The sequence below is a fragment of the Chelonia mydas genome, chromosome 3 (genome assembly GCF_015237465.2).
Source record: "Chelonia mydas isolate rCheMyd1 chromosome 3, rCheMyd1.pri.v2, whole genome shotgun sequence".
NCBI classification, from domain to species: Eukaryota; Metazoa; Chordata; order Testudines; family Cheloniidae; genus Chelonia; species Chelonia mydas.
This window is the reverse complement of record NC_057851.1, coordinates 137,978,014-137,994,790: the sequence shown is the minus strand read 5'-3', so window position 1 is coordinate 137,994,790 and position 16,777 is coordinate 137,978,014. Positions and strand designations below refer to the sequence as shown.

Here is a 16,777-nt window from a genome sequence, read left to right as displayed (position 1 = left end):
ACTTCAGCGAGAAACTGCAGAACTGGAATTAATTTGCAAACTCGACACCATCAAATTAGGCCTGAATAAATACTGAGTGGCTGGATCACTACAAAAAATAATTTTTTCTCTGTTGATACTCACATCTTCCTGTCAACTGTTGGGAATGGGCCACATCCACCATGATTGAATTGGACTCGTTAGCACTGACCCCCAACTTGGTAAGGCAACTCCCATCTTTTCATGTGCTGTATATTTATACCTGCTTACAGTATTTTCCACTCCATGCATCTGATGAAGTGGGTTATAGCCCATGAAAGCTTATGCCCAGATAAGTTTGTTAGTCTCTAAAGTGCCACAAGGACTCCTCATTGTTTTTAAGTAACAAAGTTATACTCTATGGGCTAGTATCATTTTGTACCATTGTAATGTGGAATTCTCCCATTAATTACTGTGGAGACAACATGGCAGAACAAGCAGATTCTGTCTGAACCTCTGAAGGCAAGGGAGTAGATACCTTGTTTTAGTTTCATTTACTTTCTCCCTTCTGCCGCATTTGCTATATTCCCAGATTCATTATCCTCGCTGGGAGTTGGCATACGAGAGAGAGGAAAAAGAAGGAGAGCCTTTTTTGACCGTTATATAGAGGATGGAACAGTGATGTGTTTCTAATGTTTTCGGAAGGGACTCCCATAAAAATGTTCCCCTTAGCCTGTGATAAAACTCATGTACCCAAGGGTATACAGGTTTGTAGGGGATTTATTTATGTGCTTTCTCACTTTAAACAAACACTTTCTTATAACCAAGGAAGGAGCAACTGCACAACTTGGTAAACAAATTAATGTTAAAAGAAAAGGAGTACTTGTGGCACCTTAGAGACTAACAAATTTATTTGAGCATAAGAGATCACTCTCATTACAGTGTGTATGGTAACACCCATTGTTTCATGTTCTCTGTGTATATAAATCTCCCCACTGTATTTTCCACTGAATGCATCCGATGAAATGAGCTGTAGCTCATGAAAGCTTATGCTCAAATAAATTGGTTAGTCTCTAAGGTGCTACAAGTACTCCTTCTCTTTTTGCAAATACAGACTAGCACGGCTGCTACTCTGAAATTAATGTTAAATAGACTTTCTTTGGATATGTTTCTACTTGACTTTGGAAAAATGTACTGTGTGTTGTGTTTAGTGTGGCACATGCTCAGCTTGTGTCATTTGAAGGGGGATGGGTAAAGACCTTTCAGGGATTTCAGAGGTATCAATCCTGGAGCAATTCATTTGCAGATATCTGACACTAGATGCAATCTGGTGCATTCCAGCAGCAAAAAGGATTCTCCTCATAATATCTTTGATCTCTAGAGATAAAAGTAAGCTCTGGCAGAGCTAATTTAGAAATATCTACCAAAAACAGCCTTTGGGGCTGTGACAAACTCCTCACCCCTACCACTACCATACACAAATAAATGCCACAGTAATTAGGTATCCAGAATCAGGATAAGGAGATAATCTCAACGTTCTGCTTAAGAGTGTGGGCTTGACTCTGCACTGCCCTGCACCTCATGTTGTCATTTGCACCTATGCAGGGATATAAACTGCTCCCTTTCAGATATCTACATAGACTGAAGTGCCTGCAGTCACACAGTGAAAAAGCCAGGGCTGAGCCACAAGTTTCCAGACTCCCAGTCCAGTGGCCTATTCACTGGACCTTGCTGGCTCCCATTCAATTTTGCTTTAACTGAAATATATCCAGTGTTGCTTCATAACAAATCCATGCTGTACATCTGCATTAGCTAAGGCATGCTTTGTTTCTTTGCCTCCATATAGCTAACTCACGTCATGCAAATTGTTCAGCTTGGAATGAAAAGACTAATGGAAGCATGAGCTGAGTCAGTCAAAATGTATTTCAAAGTTGTAACAAACATGATGTGTGTGTCCCCTGACTCCTCCAACAGTCACTTTGCCTGATGGCCTTGAGGAATAGAATCAGATTATTAACAGTAAATCTCTGTCCCCAAAAATAATGAATGGTTTCAGTGCCCCCTTTTATGAATTGTTCACAGATTAAGTCATAATGGTTCCTTCAAGGTCATTATCTGTTGTGGTGCTGAAGTTCAGTAACTGAACTATGGGTACCAGGATAACATTTGTGTTGTACAGCACATTGGTTATTGAGGGTGCTCAGCACATCGCAGGAGATGATCAGCACCTTGCAGAATTGGGTGCTTAATGCCTGAGGTGTCCAGACGGTCTACAAAGCAATAAAGGAGGTATTGTGGTTGCTGAGCTGGCAAAAACGTTAGTCATTCATCTTCAGCAATGCTTGCCACATGGCTTGGGCCATTGACATTAGACCTCTGGCTGCACATGGAAACTGCTCTTTTTCTCAAACCATTTTCAAGAACTAGCCTTGCAGCAGGTTTTAAGATATCCTGTCCTTTAGGGCACACTGCCTCAAGGAACCAAAATGACTCTCTGCAGCCTAAGGAGCTGCAGAATCTAACTTGTAGGGGGGTTATGCCCTTTCAAAATCAGTTCTTGAAACTGGCCTTATTCTGAAACTATTGTCTTTACGCAGATAGAGCTGATACGTCTTCTCCATCTGATGCCAGCTACCACTTAGATAAAAAATGTCTTACTGCAGTTTTCTTAAGCGGATTCCTTACCGACTTAAACTGTCAAAATAAGACTCTTAATCCAAAACATAGGTGTCTACATGCAGACGTGCACCAAAACAAAAGGCGTGCATCAAAGCAGAGTGTTGTAGTGATTTTTGGCGCCAGTTAGTGTGTAGACAAGCCCCTAGTTGTTGGAAGTTTTTTGTCTTAAAAAAAAAAATCTGCAGGTTGGTCTGTAACTCCTCTGCATCACCTAGCAACACTGCACTGCCTGTTGCCATTGCGCTGCATAACTTGGGTTTACAAAAATCGCTTCTGTAACAATGGCAACCACCAAAATCATTGGGAAATTGACTTTAAGTGTGTTGATGTGAGTCCCCTGGTACACTTGGTATTTTGAAAGTTGGGTTTTAAAATGTAGCTTTGTAAGATCCTGCTTTATGACTGTATTGTAGGTGCGGAGGCTCTGCTGGAGACAGACATCTGCAGGGAGGTCCGAGGCCTCTGCCCCAGCTGTGCTCCCATGCCTCCTGTGAATAGCTGCTGTCAGACCCGATAGAGAGCACCACATCCAAACAAGTGAAAATAATAAGCAGAGATGCTGGTTTCAGAGTGGCTGTCACAATAGCAATCTATTTGGAGAAAAAAACGAGCCGGTAGAAAATGATCTGCAAGCCCAAACCATCCCCAGCTAAGGGAGATTTTGATTTCATCACCTTTTTCGAACTACTTATTTCTTCTTGATATTCAGAATGATCTCAGTTATTTGAGCAGTTCCAAGAACCCAGTTAGAAAAGAATCTGTGACAAACAAGGCAGGTATCAAAATTACTGCACTATCTCTGAAATCAGAGATAAGGAAAGAATGCTGATTGCAAATTTGCAACAAGGAAGAAGAGAGATTTCTTTTTCTCTCCAGATCTCAGTCCCATAACATGATCCCACAGAAACTAACAGGAGTCAAATAAGCATTTCCTTTAATTCCTTCAGAAATTGTGACAGCAGCAGCCCTGTAAAGCTCAGGTTCTTGTGAGAAACCAACATGCCTGGGGACCAGACTGCTAGTGAAAGTCAGAGAGGAAAAATGCATCCACATGAAGTATGAAAAAGTGAGTGAATCATCTGATGTTTGACTTATAACTCATGGTGCCCCATGGTGCTCATGGTGGCTGGAGCACCCACGGAGAAAAATTAGTGGGTGCTCTGCACCCACTGGCAGCTCCCCGCCCCGCCCCCCCGCCCCAGCTCACCTCCGCTCTGCCTCCTCCCCTGGGTGCGCTGCCACATCCTGCTTCTCCCCCTGGCTCCCAGTGCTTGCACTGTGAAACTGCTGTTTCATGGCGGCAAGTGCTGGGAAGGGGGAGGAGGGAGAATGCGGCGCGCTCAGGGGAGGAGGTGGGGCCACGGCGGGGATTTGGTGAGGGGTCCAAAAGGGGCATGGAGGGGGTGGAGTTGGGGCGGGGAGTTTGGGGAAGGGGTTGGAATGGGGGTGGGGCAGGGGCGGAGTCGGGGTGGGGCCGGAGGCGGCCGCGAGCACCCACTGGCGCCGGGAAAAGTTGGCGCTTGTGAACGTAAGTCCTGTTAGATAACACTGTGATCTACAAAACCCTACTTCGCTGCCACCTAATTCTGTAAGTACCTAAATTCACTCAGTGCCTATGTTTTCAGGGTAAAAGTTTGCTAGGTGCATATGTTTCGGGCACTAAGCTTGCCTCATTCTACATATCCAGGTGCCTATCTCCCACCTAAGACCCAGAGCAATTCACAAACCGGACGAAGTTTAGGTGCTCCTTTGCCTAAATTGCTTGTGAGGCCCGACCCAGTAGGCGTGCTAAGAGGCTGATGCATCTGATGAAGTGGGTTTTAGCCCACGAATGCTTATGCCCAAATAAATATGTTAGTCTCTAAGGTGCCACAAGGAGTCCTCATTGTTTTTGCTAATTCCACAGTGTTATTCCTTTTTGTTTGTTTGTTTGTTTGTTTGTTCTAAGCACTTAAAAGTTAGGCACTATGATGCTCAGCGTTGCAATACCTAATCCCCTTAGTGGAGCGAGGCCCCAGTTCTGAACTGAGACTTGGTAGGTCAAACTTGTGCTCCATAAAGGTTTCCACTAAAGTCAATAGAACCCCACTTGGGCACAGAGGTCAATGCTAGTGGATCCTGATGCAAGGGCCTAAAGCTGATGGGGACTCAGTTGTAAGATACACATGTTCATAATGGTTAGTTGTTTAAATACTGTTCTTTAAAAGTTTTAAAATGTTATGTTTGCTATATTTGAGAGAGAGATTGATAATTATTTAGCCTTCTATTGTATTCCCTACTACAAATAATACTAACTGATTGAAACTGCAGATGGGCCAGAACTTTGAAATCCCAGCTCAGAAGACACTCCCTTCTTCCCAAATTTTGGAAAAGTTGAAATCTGGATTAATGAACATTAAAGTTTTAACAGTGAAAATTACCAACAAAATGAGGCCATAAAAAATTTCAGAGCTAACAGCAATACTATCTTGGCCATGTTGCACATATGATACTTAGTGTTTTTATTCTCTTTTTAAATGTGTACCATATTAATATTTATGTTGGAAAATGTATACTCTGCAGCTCAAAATGGACACTGCAGTCAAGTTACTGTTCCTTGAACGTTAGTTTTCCATTTCTTGACTGGCTGATATTTTCATTGTGTAATCTTAATGTTGCATAAAAATCTCTTTGCATTTAATATTTAGAATGTCAGTGAATCCATCAGTTACCAATAGGGTTGGACAAAGTAGTAATGATACAAGGCTAGTTTAGAACATCAGAGTTTCCTGTGCTGCAAACTGATAACAAGCTGCAAAGGAAGCAAATATGGTAGTGGTGAGTTATTCATTTTTTAAAAATATATATTTTAATCACTTTAGAAATATTTAAGCATCCACCTACCTTTCCTTACAAGCACATAAAAAAACAAAGAAAAGTTAGGCAAAGGCTACATAAATGTGATGCGTCATGATCTTCCCTGTAACACTTTGACATATAATCAGCTGCTCTTTCCACCCCCCACCTTATGATAAATGTTGTTGGTTGAGAGATTTTGGAACATTGATGAGATGAGTGCAGGACATGAGAATGTGGGAGACTCCCACTTTAGAAAGGATATGTGACTGGTAGGCACTCATCAGACTGTAACAATAGCTATCCTGAGCTTGATGCATACTGTGATTATTAATGAGAACATATTGATATAACCTAAATACAAAATGGTTTTGTGTTTATATTTTGAGATTACTAATGAAAGAATTAGTACTAATTTTGGGTCAGAGTTAAGGCTGTTGTGTTGTGAAGAAATATACAGTTCTTTATACTCGATAAGAATAACTTTTTATGTCATGAGTGTAAGATTTTGATGTCCTAAAGTATTCATTTCCTTGCTTTTAAATGACTCAGTTTTACAAATGATCAAGAGGAAAAGTTGCTGTCATTCAGCAGCTTCAATTTAGTTTTTGAAAGTTTTTTTTTTAATTATGTATAGCTAAATAAAGACATCCCATCTCCTTGATTTAAAACTTGTAAAACTGTATCACCAGATTATTACATTAAAGCAGTGCATGGTGCTGGTCAAGATGAAAGCTCTGGCTGATCCCTACCTCATTCACACCACAGGAGACACACATTCACTCTGCTAAGTTAGTCATGTATTCATGCACAGCCTGCTTTCATTCTTGAATGTTGATGGAAAAAGTCATAGCAAAGTAAGTGCCAGACCAAACATTAGAATCCAGGGTTTTCAGTATTACAGCCTACGCCTAATCTGCTATGCCACCGTACCTCCTAACCACTGAGCACAGAAATGGAGAATCCATAACACCCAATCCTGCTCCAACTGAAGTTAATGGTGCAAAAAAAAATGGCTATTGAAATCAGTGAGAGTAAAAAGACTCGGCTCCAAACTACCCACAATAAAAATAATTAACATCTTTGTTTTACAACCCTTGTTTTTTTTCAACTACAGCCGTTCCATGAGTTCAAGGAGATTAAACAACTCTAGCAAGGTATTTTTGAGCTAAAAGGGGCCCAGAGTCCAAAGAAATATTAGACAAGTTCAAATTTCAGATCAGGGTAACTTTTTAAAGACCTATGACTCCAAAACTATCTGATGGATTTTCTTCAAACTTTGCAGAAACCTTCTCTTTTGTTCAACTCTATCTCACCCCTCTATCAGCACACAGCATAGGGGCCATTCCAGGGGGAAGGGAGATAATTAGGGCATCCTTATACACCAGAGATCCTTGGCTGCCCGAACTGATCTTAGAGCTACTCTTACTAGGTCCCACACTGGCTCCTGGCCAGCCCAAGCAAATGAACGATGGTATAAATAACTTTGCCCTCCCATCCCCAGTCCTGCACCAAATGACTGCTCAAGAGAATCTAGGCCCTGGACAACACCCTTTCTCACCTCCATTTTGGATTCAAAACTTCCACCCAATTCAGTGTTTTCCCTGCATATCACCTCTTCCGCTTTCTCCTTTCTCTCCCCACATTTAACTCATTTAATTAAATGAGGAGACAGTAACTATTCCTGTCTCTTCTGTCAGGTCGTCTTTTCTCATTTGTCATCATTGGGGGCCTGAGTGGACTCTCCTTCTCAAAAGCACATATGGCAAAGTTCTGTTTTAAAATATTTCAGTAAGTAGGCCTGGATTGAGCAGCTGCACTTTTAAAAATGGCTATTATGCTATAAGTCACCTGAAGCTATTTAAAACACATTGTTGAATAAAAAATAGATTAGACTCTGGAAGACGTTCCTAGAAGATAAAACGGCCTGATGCTGAAATGGGCTGATAACCCACCATTCCCAGTTAAGCAAATGGGAGCTGCAAGTGCTCAGCACCTCTAAAAATCAGGCTACGGTATTTAACTAGACCAAGTTGAAACTTGAACAATATATTCTGTGCTGGTTTAGAAAGCAGTTTCAGGTCTCATACACATCCATTATTCAGCTTGCATTGACATGTGGACACTTCTGTCTCCTCTTCTTTATGCAGCTTCTATCATCATTTAATTGTCTCTTTCTCCAGGAAGTTCTGTGGTGCCCTTTTATATTAAATTACTCCTACTTGAGAGGAGAACAGTAGAGATCCTATTATACTGTTTCTGGTTCATTAAGCCGGTAATTGCTTTGGTTTTGACGTCTGTAATCGATGCATATTTTTAAATGTACGATATGAGTAATACAATTACAGTAGAATCCCTATTTATGAAGTAATTGGAGATTGAGGTGTTCATAAAATGTAATGTCTCAAAATTACAGTATGTATGGTGTATAAGTTAATTTATTTGTTCACTGATAGTGTATATAATGGTAACATATACAGAGTGCCTGATTTTAATTTGAGAGAACTGCATCTCTTCTTTGACACCAAATCATAATCTTTTCACACCTAAACAGTCGCTTGAATGTTGGCTGAAGGACTGAAGTCACATTTGACAGCAAAAAAAATTAGGGCTATCAAGCGATTAAAAAATTAATTGCACTGTTAATAATAGAATACCGTTTATTTAAATATTTTTCGATGTTTTCTACATTTTCAAATATATTGATTTCAGTTACAACACAGAATACAGTGCTCACATTTATTTTTGATGACAAGTATTCGCACTGTAAAAAACAGATTCATATGTCTCTTCATGCTTCAACCACCATTCCAGAGGACGTGCAACGATACTGATGACGGGTTCTGCTTGATAACGATCCGTGTTCATTTTCATCAGCTGAGTCAGATGCCAGCTGCAGAAGGTTGATTTTCTTTTTCGGTGGTTTGGGTTCTGTAGTTTCCGCATTGGAGTGTTGCTCTTTTAAGAGTTCTGAAAGCATGTTCCACACCTTGTCCCTCTCAGCTTTTGGAAGGCACTTGAGATTCTTAAACCTTGGTTCGAGTTCTGTAGCTATCTTTAGAAATCTCACATTGGTACCTTCTTTGCGTTTTTTGTCAAATCTGCTGTGAAAGTGTTCTTAAAACGAACAACACGTGCTGGGTCATCATCCAAGATTGCTATCATGAAATATATGGCAGAATGCGAGTAAAACAGAGCAGGAGACATACAATTCTCCCCTAAGGAGTTCAGTCACTAAGTAATTATTGCATTATTTTTTTAACATGCATTATCAACATGGAAGCATGTCCTCTGGAATGGTGGCCGAAATGTAAAGGGGCATACAAATGTTTAGCATATCTGGCCTTGCAATGCCGGGTACAAAAGTGCCATGCAAATGCCTGTTCTCATTTTCAGGTGACATTGTAAATAAGAAGAGGGAAACATTATCTGCTCTAAATGTAAACACACTTGTTTGTCTTAGCAATTGGTTGAACAAAAAGTAGGACTGAGTGGACTTATAGGCTCTGAAGTTTTATGTTGTTTTGTTTTTGAGTGCAGTTTTGTAACAAAAAAATCTACTTTTATAATTTGCTCTTTCATGATAAAGAGATTGCACTACAGTACTTGTATGAGGTGAATTGAAAAATACTATTTTATCATTTTTACAGTGCAAATATTTGTAATCAAAAATATTAAGTGAGCACTGCACACTTTGTATTCTGCATTGTCTAATACTTTGTATTCTGTGTTGTAATTGAAATCAATATATTTTAAAATGTAGAAAAAAAATCCAAAAATACTTAATAAATTTCAGTTGGTATTTTTGTGTAATTTTTTTGTAATCATGTGAGTTAACTGCGATTAAGCGACAGCCCTAAAAAGAATACTTCAGTGGCAGAAAAAAAATGGTTCATACAACCAACTGTTCATAAGATTGATGTTCATAAAATCAGGCTCCTACAATAATATAGTTTAATAAAACCAGATAAACTGGATTAACGTGAAGGTTTAGAGTACGTGTCTGTCATTTAAGGATCCGAAATATTGTACTTATCCCAACACCAAGATTTTAAACCCTGGAAATTAAAGTTACTTTAACATGTTTGCATTTTTCTTAAGTATAAGAATGCACAGCTCAGGCATCCAAACAACCTTAACTCTGCCCTGTAGTGACTCCATACAATAATCTTGAGACTATGATTAAGGCATTTTAGTGGTTGTAGCCCCAGATTAGATTAAACTGGCTTTTAAAGTCAGGCTCAATTTTTTTCATATGTTCTCTTTATGGTGTCCAGCCAGGGCTGAGTTAAGGTTGTTTGGGTCTCGTAACAGTGCATTTCCTACATTTACATGTTTGAATTAGATTTTAAGTATAATCTTAACTCTGAATTTCCTGGGTTTATAATGCTTGGTTTGGGATAATTACAACTCTCTGAGTTTTACCTTAAGTTACTGATACATACTCTCAACCTTAACACAAAGTTAACAGTTTTTTGTCTGGGAATTTCCTTTAAAAGATATTAAATTCCATATGAACTCTGAACAAGAAACCCAAAGATGTGATATTTCTACCATGAGATGTAGCTTCAAAATCATTAGAAATATTATCAACCTTCAATTATTTAGTTTTAACTCTTAAAAGTAGATTCATTGGAACACCCAAAGCAGCCAGAGTGCATTGGCCAGTTAAGCTTGGTTTATTGCGGTGCAAGAGCAGCTCAAAGTTGCAGAAGGGCACTAGTGAATTTCATCCTTAACTTGAAATTGACTTTATTGATTTAAAAGGCTGAGCTTGGGAGACCAGCCCTATGTAAAGAGTGAATGGAGGCAGGGAGAGTCCAGTCCATGAGCCTGCTCTATGGGCTTTCCCTGTAACCCTACCTCAGTTGCCCCAGTAGAGTACTATGGGAAGCCTTTCATGCACACATGCACAAGTTAGCATGCAGCTTTACAGTCTGTCACAGCTCTTTAATCTACCCGTGGGAACTGTCTCTCTCATACCACTGACTCATTACAATCAATTGAATTGTTGCATCCAAATTAGCTGTCTAGGAAGCATATTAATTGACTGAATCACTTTTCTGACAGGCTCTGTTTAACAGTTGCGTCCATCACCTCTCAGGCTGGGTAGAAGTTCCCTGTATATCAGCTGTGATCACCTTAGCAGATCTGACTTATGGTCAGACCCTGCAGTGATATTCCCTACATAGGCAGTAACTGTGGTAATTCGTGACCAAACAGCTTCCTTTAAGGCAAAGTATTTAGCTATACCAAAAGCATTTAAAAGAAAACAGAGCTTAAAACTAGTAAACCAGCTTTGCTTTTCCCCATGCTTACCATTCTCTGGATCTGGTAGGTCCCAGCATTGCAAAACAAGGTTGACTACAGGAACAAGTATCTTAGAAGCTATCACCATGGCCTATTGTCTTTATAATGTGCACCCGAGTGTCCTTATCTGGAAAGCCATGATATGCTCTTCCCCCATCCCTTTGTTAAGTTAGATCAATACAAGCACCCAGGAAAGTCTTATAACCCCAGTATAAGGCCTTGTCTACACTGCCACTTTACAGCACTGCAAATTTCTCACTCGGGTGTGAAAAGCAGCCCCCTGAGCGCTGCAAGTTACAGCACTGTAAAGTAGCAGTGTAGACAAGGTCTTAGTTATACAGTCTTTCTCAATAACTAGATTACATATCAGTATAGATTTTTATGTAGATTCCACTTTTGTCATGTTTTCTCATCTGAAATAAACATAAATGAAATGCAATGTGGAAGTGGTCCAGAGATAGAGCACAGAGCTGAAAATCAGAAGACCTGCATTCTGATACCAGCTGTGTATAGCTGTGTGTGATCTATACATAAAAAAGGCTCCATAAATGCTAAATATTTAATATTCAAGTGACGGTTCAAACTGCACCACTTTTCATCCAGACTGCTTGGATAAATCACAGATACAAATACTTCGAAAATTATTTGAAAACATTTCTTCATGAAGCACACTGTATGGGGGAAAAAAAGAAGCAAGAAAGCCAAATTCTGTTAAAATGCAAGGGAGCAACAAAGAATTCCATATTCTTCTTGCAAGAGTTGATAATAGAGAATTCAAATGTATTCAATTTAAACTGACAAAAGCTATTCCAGAGATAATAATGGGCATAGTTACCTGGTGCTCATTTACATAATGTGCAGCTTATTATCCCTACTTGAAACAATGTAAACGGAAAAACATTAGAACAAAGGAAAGCAGGGAGATGGCTGTCATTCAAACATACCTTAAATACAGAATGCAAAGGCTGCTCTTTTTCACAATGCTGTAAAAGTGTTCTTTGTTTGGGTGGCAAAAAACAAAAGGCTGTGTGACTTGACTCAGACCATGTCTACACTACAAAATTAAGTTGACCTAACTTACATACAGTCACTGCAATAATTACATCGCTTGTTTGTAATCTAGAGTTTTCTTCTTGTGTCAGCGGTACTCATCCTCACCAGGAGCACTTGTATCGACTGTACTATCAGTGCGTGACATTGTGGGATGGCTCCTGAAAGCCAGTAACAGTCAACATAAGCAACACAAAAAGAAGAGGAGTACTTGTGGCACCTTAGAGACTAACAAAATTATTTGAGCATAAGCTTTTGTGAGCTACAGCATCCGATGAAGTGAGCTGTAGCTCACGAAAGCTTATGCTCAAATAAATTTGTTAGTCTCTAAGGTGCCACAAGTACTCCTTTTCCTTTTGCGAATACAGACTAACACGGCTGCTACTCTGAAACCTGTCATAAGCAACACATAACATCAAACTAACTGACATAACATCAAACTAACTACATTGACCTTGACTCTACACTGCACGTGGAGGTGGAATTAAGTCAGCATAGCAGTGTAGTTACATTGGCAAGAAACCTCTGCTTAACTGCCATCTGTCTCTAATTGTGGAGGTTCCTAAAAATCCCTAGGCACCTAAAGTTTCAGCCTCTGAGCATGGACACAATGCCTCAGGCAGAGGTCCAGATGCCTGTCTCACACCTAAGCCCTACCTAGGGTGATCCTCAGAGCAGGTGAAGATCCCTTGCCTGTGTTGCCCGCAGAACCCACTCTTGTAGATGTGTGCAGAAAATGCCTAACTCCACACAAAATGACTGGGGGAAAGGAGGAGAAGATGGTAGCCTCTCTTATAATCTTTAGCCCAGGGGTTAGGCTCACCTCACTTAGGATGTGGAAAACCCCACTTCATTTCCCGCCTCTGCCTGATGAGAAGGATTTGAACAGCAGTAAATTTGACCCTCCAAATGTGGACATGTCCACAATGAAGTCTTGCCTACATTGAGAATTTTTGGCAATTCTTCCACTTTTGGCCTAGTATAGATGCAGCGTCTGTTGGGAGAATTGCAAAAAGTTCTCCATTTAGATGGAGTTCCAATGACATAAAGGGAGGAAAGGGCAGTTGGGGAGAGTATAATAGGAATTTTTCTACCATATTAAAAATAGAACAACCACAACCTAGCACATTCAAGGAGCTTTTCTCACTCCAAGAAAACGGGTCTTGAAAACAACAGTCTGTTATGACTCCAAAAGAAACTCATTGTTGGATGACATTGACTAAAACCACCAGAGATCTAAATATTCTGTAGAGCCTAGGTTTGAAAGCTAGCTATAACTGACAAATTTTATTCAACTATTTTTGGTTGTTGTTAGGAAACTTGTAGGTAGGTCTGTAAAACTATTTTTGACAACATTAAAGTGCAAAAATCTAAAGTTCTAACCTCCTGCCCTTACCTCAAATACATAGTCTGATTAATGTAAGTTATTAAAACATTAAATCAGCACTTGCAAAATGTACCAGACTTCTGCTAGCTAGAAGATGACAAGAAAAATGATTGGGGCAAGCTCCACAGGCTTTGAGATGATGGGATCCCCTTGAATGGTAAATCTTGCCTGTATTACAGTGCTGATAGGGAGGTATTTGTCTCTTCTGACACATCAGCTCTAAAAAGAACCTGGACTTGGTGTACACACCCAGAGGGGGGATTCTTAATATTTCGCTTTGGGGGACTATTTTGTGTTTAAACATTTTTTTTTCAATTATAAATCTCTGTTTAACATATCTAGGACTTAAACAGCTATAAAAATAATGGTGCTTTGCTGGGGAGGAAAGACCAGCAAATTTAATCCAAAATGGGATAGATTGGATTCTCCATCTCTTGAAATATTTAAATCAGAAGTGAGTCTTTCTAAAGGATTTGCTGTAGTTCAATGAGAAGTTATGGACTTAATGCAGGAATTACTGAGTGAAATTTCCAGCCTGTTACACGTGTCAGACCAGAAGATCATAATGGTCCCTTCTTCCCATAAAATCTATGTCTATGACTATACCTTTCTACAGCAGGAAATTAAAGAGGCTTTGCACTTGCACCACTTTGCCATTTGAAAAAGAATTAACATGCTGCAATAATTTTTTTTTTAATCGGGAAAATAATATATCCTTTTTTTTTTAAAGGATTCTGCATGATAGTAAGCACTGTCAGCTTTGGGGCTGGTGGAATAGGACCCTAATCTCTCTTTTTCTCTTTCATGCCAGCCACAGTATCTCCTTTCTGATATAGGGATAGGAAATTACCTAAAAGCTTGAGTTTCAGAACAAAAGCTTGAAGTGAGGCACATATGCCCTGTCTGTATTCCCAGCTGTTGAGAAAAGAGAGGGTGCTAAGATTCTTTCTGGATTGCTCTGTCTGGATCCTGCTAGGGTACTCCATCCTTTTGTCACCCTCTGGCTAGTGGGTTCTGAGTACATTTGAAGCACCCTACCTATTCAGATACTTGAAGAAAGGAGCCGCAAGGGGGTGACATTCTTCTTTCTAGCCTCATTGCTAATCTGAAGGCTGCAATGGAAGGAGGATCTTTGCTATACAATCCTTCCTTTTCTTTTTTTAGGAGGCTCCTCTGTGCCTGCCTCTGCTGTTGCTCAGGTCATCCTAAGCAGCAACAATATGAAAGTGCCTTTGGCTATTTAAATGATATCATGACCGCGATAAAGGCTATGCATTTATTTGATTTAAATTAAAGTTTAAATTCTGCAGACATTGGTGAGGTATGCGCCCTCAGTCTAATTCAGATATGGTCAAGTCGTGTTCAGGAAGTTAACATCGAAGCATGGAAAATTAAAACTGAGTCCAACAATTGCTGTCTACCAGAGGTTTCTGGAAAAGGCTTTTCTAAACAAATAAGCCCTTCCTGATGTGTTCCTAGCCCAGACACTGAATCCTTGTGCTAGCGAGTGAGACTCTAGGACTGAAAAGAAAGGAAAAGGAAAAGAAAAAGGAAGACAAGAGGAAGAGGAGAAAAAAAAACAGGAAAGAAGAAATCCTCAAATGCTCTTCAGGAGTGGCCAAAGAACAGCCCCTTCCGGCCTGAACGGTGAACAACTTTCTAATCCTAAAGAGACTACAATTCCCGGCTTGCAATGGTCAGGGACTACCGGAACCTGCGCTGCAGCGGATGGAGCGGTGCATGCTGGTATTTGTAGTTCTGCGCCCGTTGCGTTCGAGCCCCTGCCCCTCCCCCCCGGACCGCTTGAGCCTAGGGAAAGGTTGCGAATTTGAAAATTCCCGCGGTGACGGCGGCTGCTCTCGCGAGATCTGCCCCCCCTTCCCTTCCCGGTGGTGAGCGGGTGAGCGGGTGTGCGTCGGGGGGGGCCGGGTTGCTGCGCAGACACCGAGTGCGGCCGAACCGGGCAGGCCGGGAGAGGCAGGCGCCCGCCTTAACCGCTGTGGGGAGATGCCGCCGCCCTGACCGGCACCGGGGAGAGGAGCCGCGCCGGGCAGGGGGCAGACGGCGGTGACACCCGCCCCAGCAGGTACCTGCGGGAGGTTCCGCTGCAGCCCGCCCGGCTAGGCCGGCTCCCTGGCGGGGCGGGCGGGGCGCCGGGCCCGGGAGGGACACGGGGCGGGGGTGGGCAGGGAGCGGCCCGGCGCAGCCGCTGCGGGCCCAGCAGGCGAGGGGGCGGGGGAGCCGGCCCCTTATGTAAGTGACCCAGGGCCTCGCAGCCGCCGGCGCCGCCGCACATGGCGGTGTCCGGTGCCCGAGCGAGGGGCCGCAGCCTGTTCCCGGTGCAGCCCGACCGCGGGTGAGGCGGGAGGGTCGCTCGGCGCCGCCCCGCCAGCGCTTGGGCCCGGGCAGAGCACATGGAGGCGCTGGTGGGTGTGTGGGGATCGCGGCAGCCCGGCCGGCCAAACGAGCTGTGCTGCTCCCTGGCAGTGATGCTGCCTCGTCCCTAGCCCGTCCCCCTCCCCCGTCAGACAGTTTCTAGGGGGACATTTGGGCAGGAGACACCTTCGGTTTCAGGGAGGGGGGATGGGAAGATTTGCACGTAAAGCGGGTGCATTTTTGATAGTTTGTCGAAATGTAGTGCGTTTTTGTGAGGTTCCCGTGCATTTTTGACTCTTGTAGCTATGTGGCTACAGAGTCGGTGCAACTTTCCATTGCCTGCTGTTGGGTGCATGCTTTTTTAAAGTACTGTATGTATCAATGGGTAGGGCACAAAGTTGCGGATTATAATGATGGTAAATAGTTCCGAATTTCATTTCTGGTTTTCTTAAATCTTAGATATACCACAATAAGCTCAGAACTTCCATCAGTGGGAAAAATACTTTTAACCTTTTGTTGTCTGCTAATTTTCCTAACATCGACAGCCAGAAGGTGGTGTAAAAATGGGGCTCTGCAGCAGGGGCTAGAGTCAGAATTCAATTAAGGCTGATTGCCTGTTAGGGCGGGAATGGGATGGTTTAAGGGGAATGCCTCTCGGGATCTAGTCTTGTCCAGTCTATCAGTCTTGACTAATAGTTGTTACTGCATGTGGGCAGCATTACAAGCTTCCTGCCTCCTGGGGTGGCTGGGATACATCCCCACTCTTTCCCTCCATTATTTCTGTTTGCTTTTGTTTGTCCTGGAATCATTTCTGTACTGCCATACAGGGAAGTTTAGGTTAATCACTGCCATACTGAGTATCAGGATTGAAACCGACCAGAATCTTATTCAATCAATCAATATGCTGGGTGTAGAACTGTAATAGGTATAGTCTTGTTAAAAATGACTGTCAAGTATGGTTCTGTTGAAAGCAGTGATAGCTATTTACTGTAATAGTTTAAGATTCATTGTGTGGTGTAGACAAAAACCTGATGTAAACTTCTTTGTGGCTCTGTCAGGGTTCCTTCCCCACTCTGAACTCTAGGGTACAGATGTGGGGACCCGCATGAAAGACCCCTTAAGCTTATTCTTACCAGCTTAGGTTAAAAACTTCCCCAAGGTACAAACTTTGCCTTGTCCTTG

The 16,777-nt window shown here is 41.8% G+C and overlaps 1 protein-coding gene across 2 annotated transcripts in view; it reads left to right on the top strand.

Moving 5' to 3' along the window:
* Window positions 1-15,058: 15,058 nt before the first annotated feature.
* Window positions 15,059-16,777, top strand: part of AHCTF1 (AT-hook containing transcription factor 1) — an 82,797-nt gene continuing 81,078 nt past the window's right edge. The window contains exon 1 of one of the 2 annotated variants that reach the window (XM_037895371.2): window positions 15,059-15,305. The gene's annotated coding sequence lies outside the window, so the exon portion shown is untranslated. The remainder of the gene's footprint in view (window positions 15,306-16,777) is intronic. The other variant, XM_037895372.2, reaches the window with a different exon arrangement.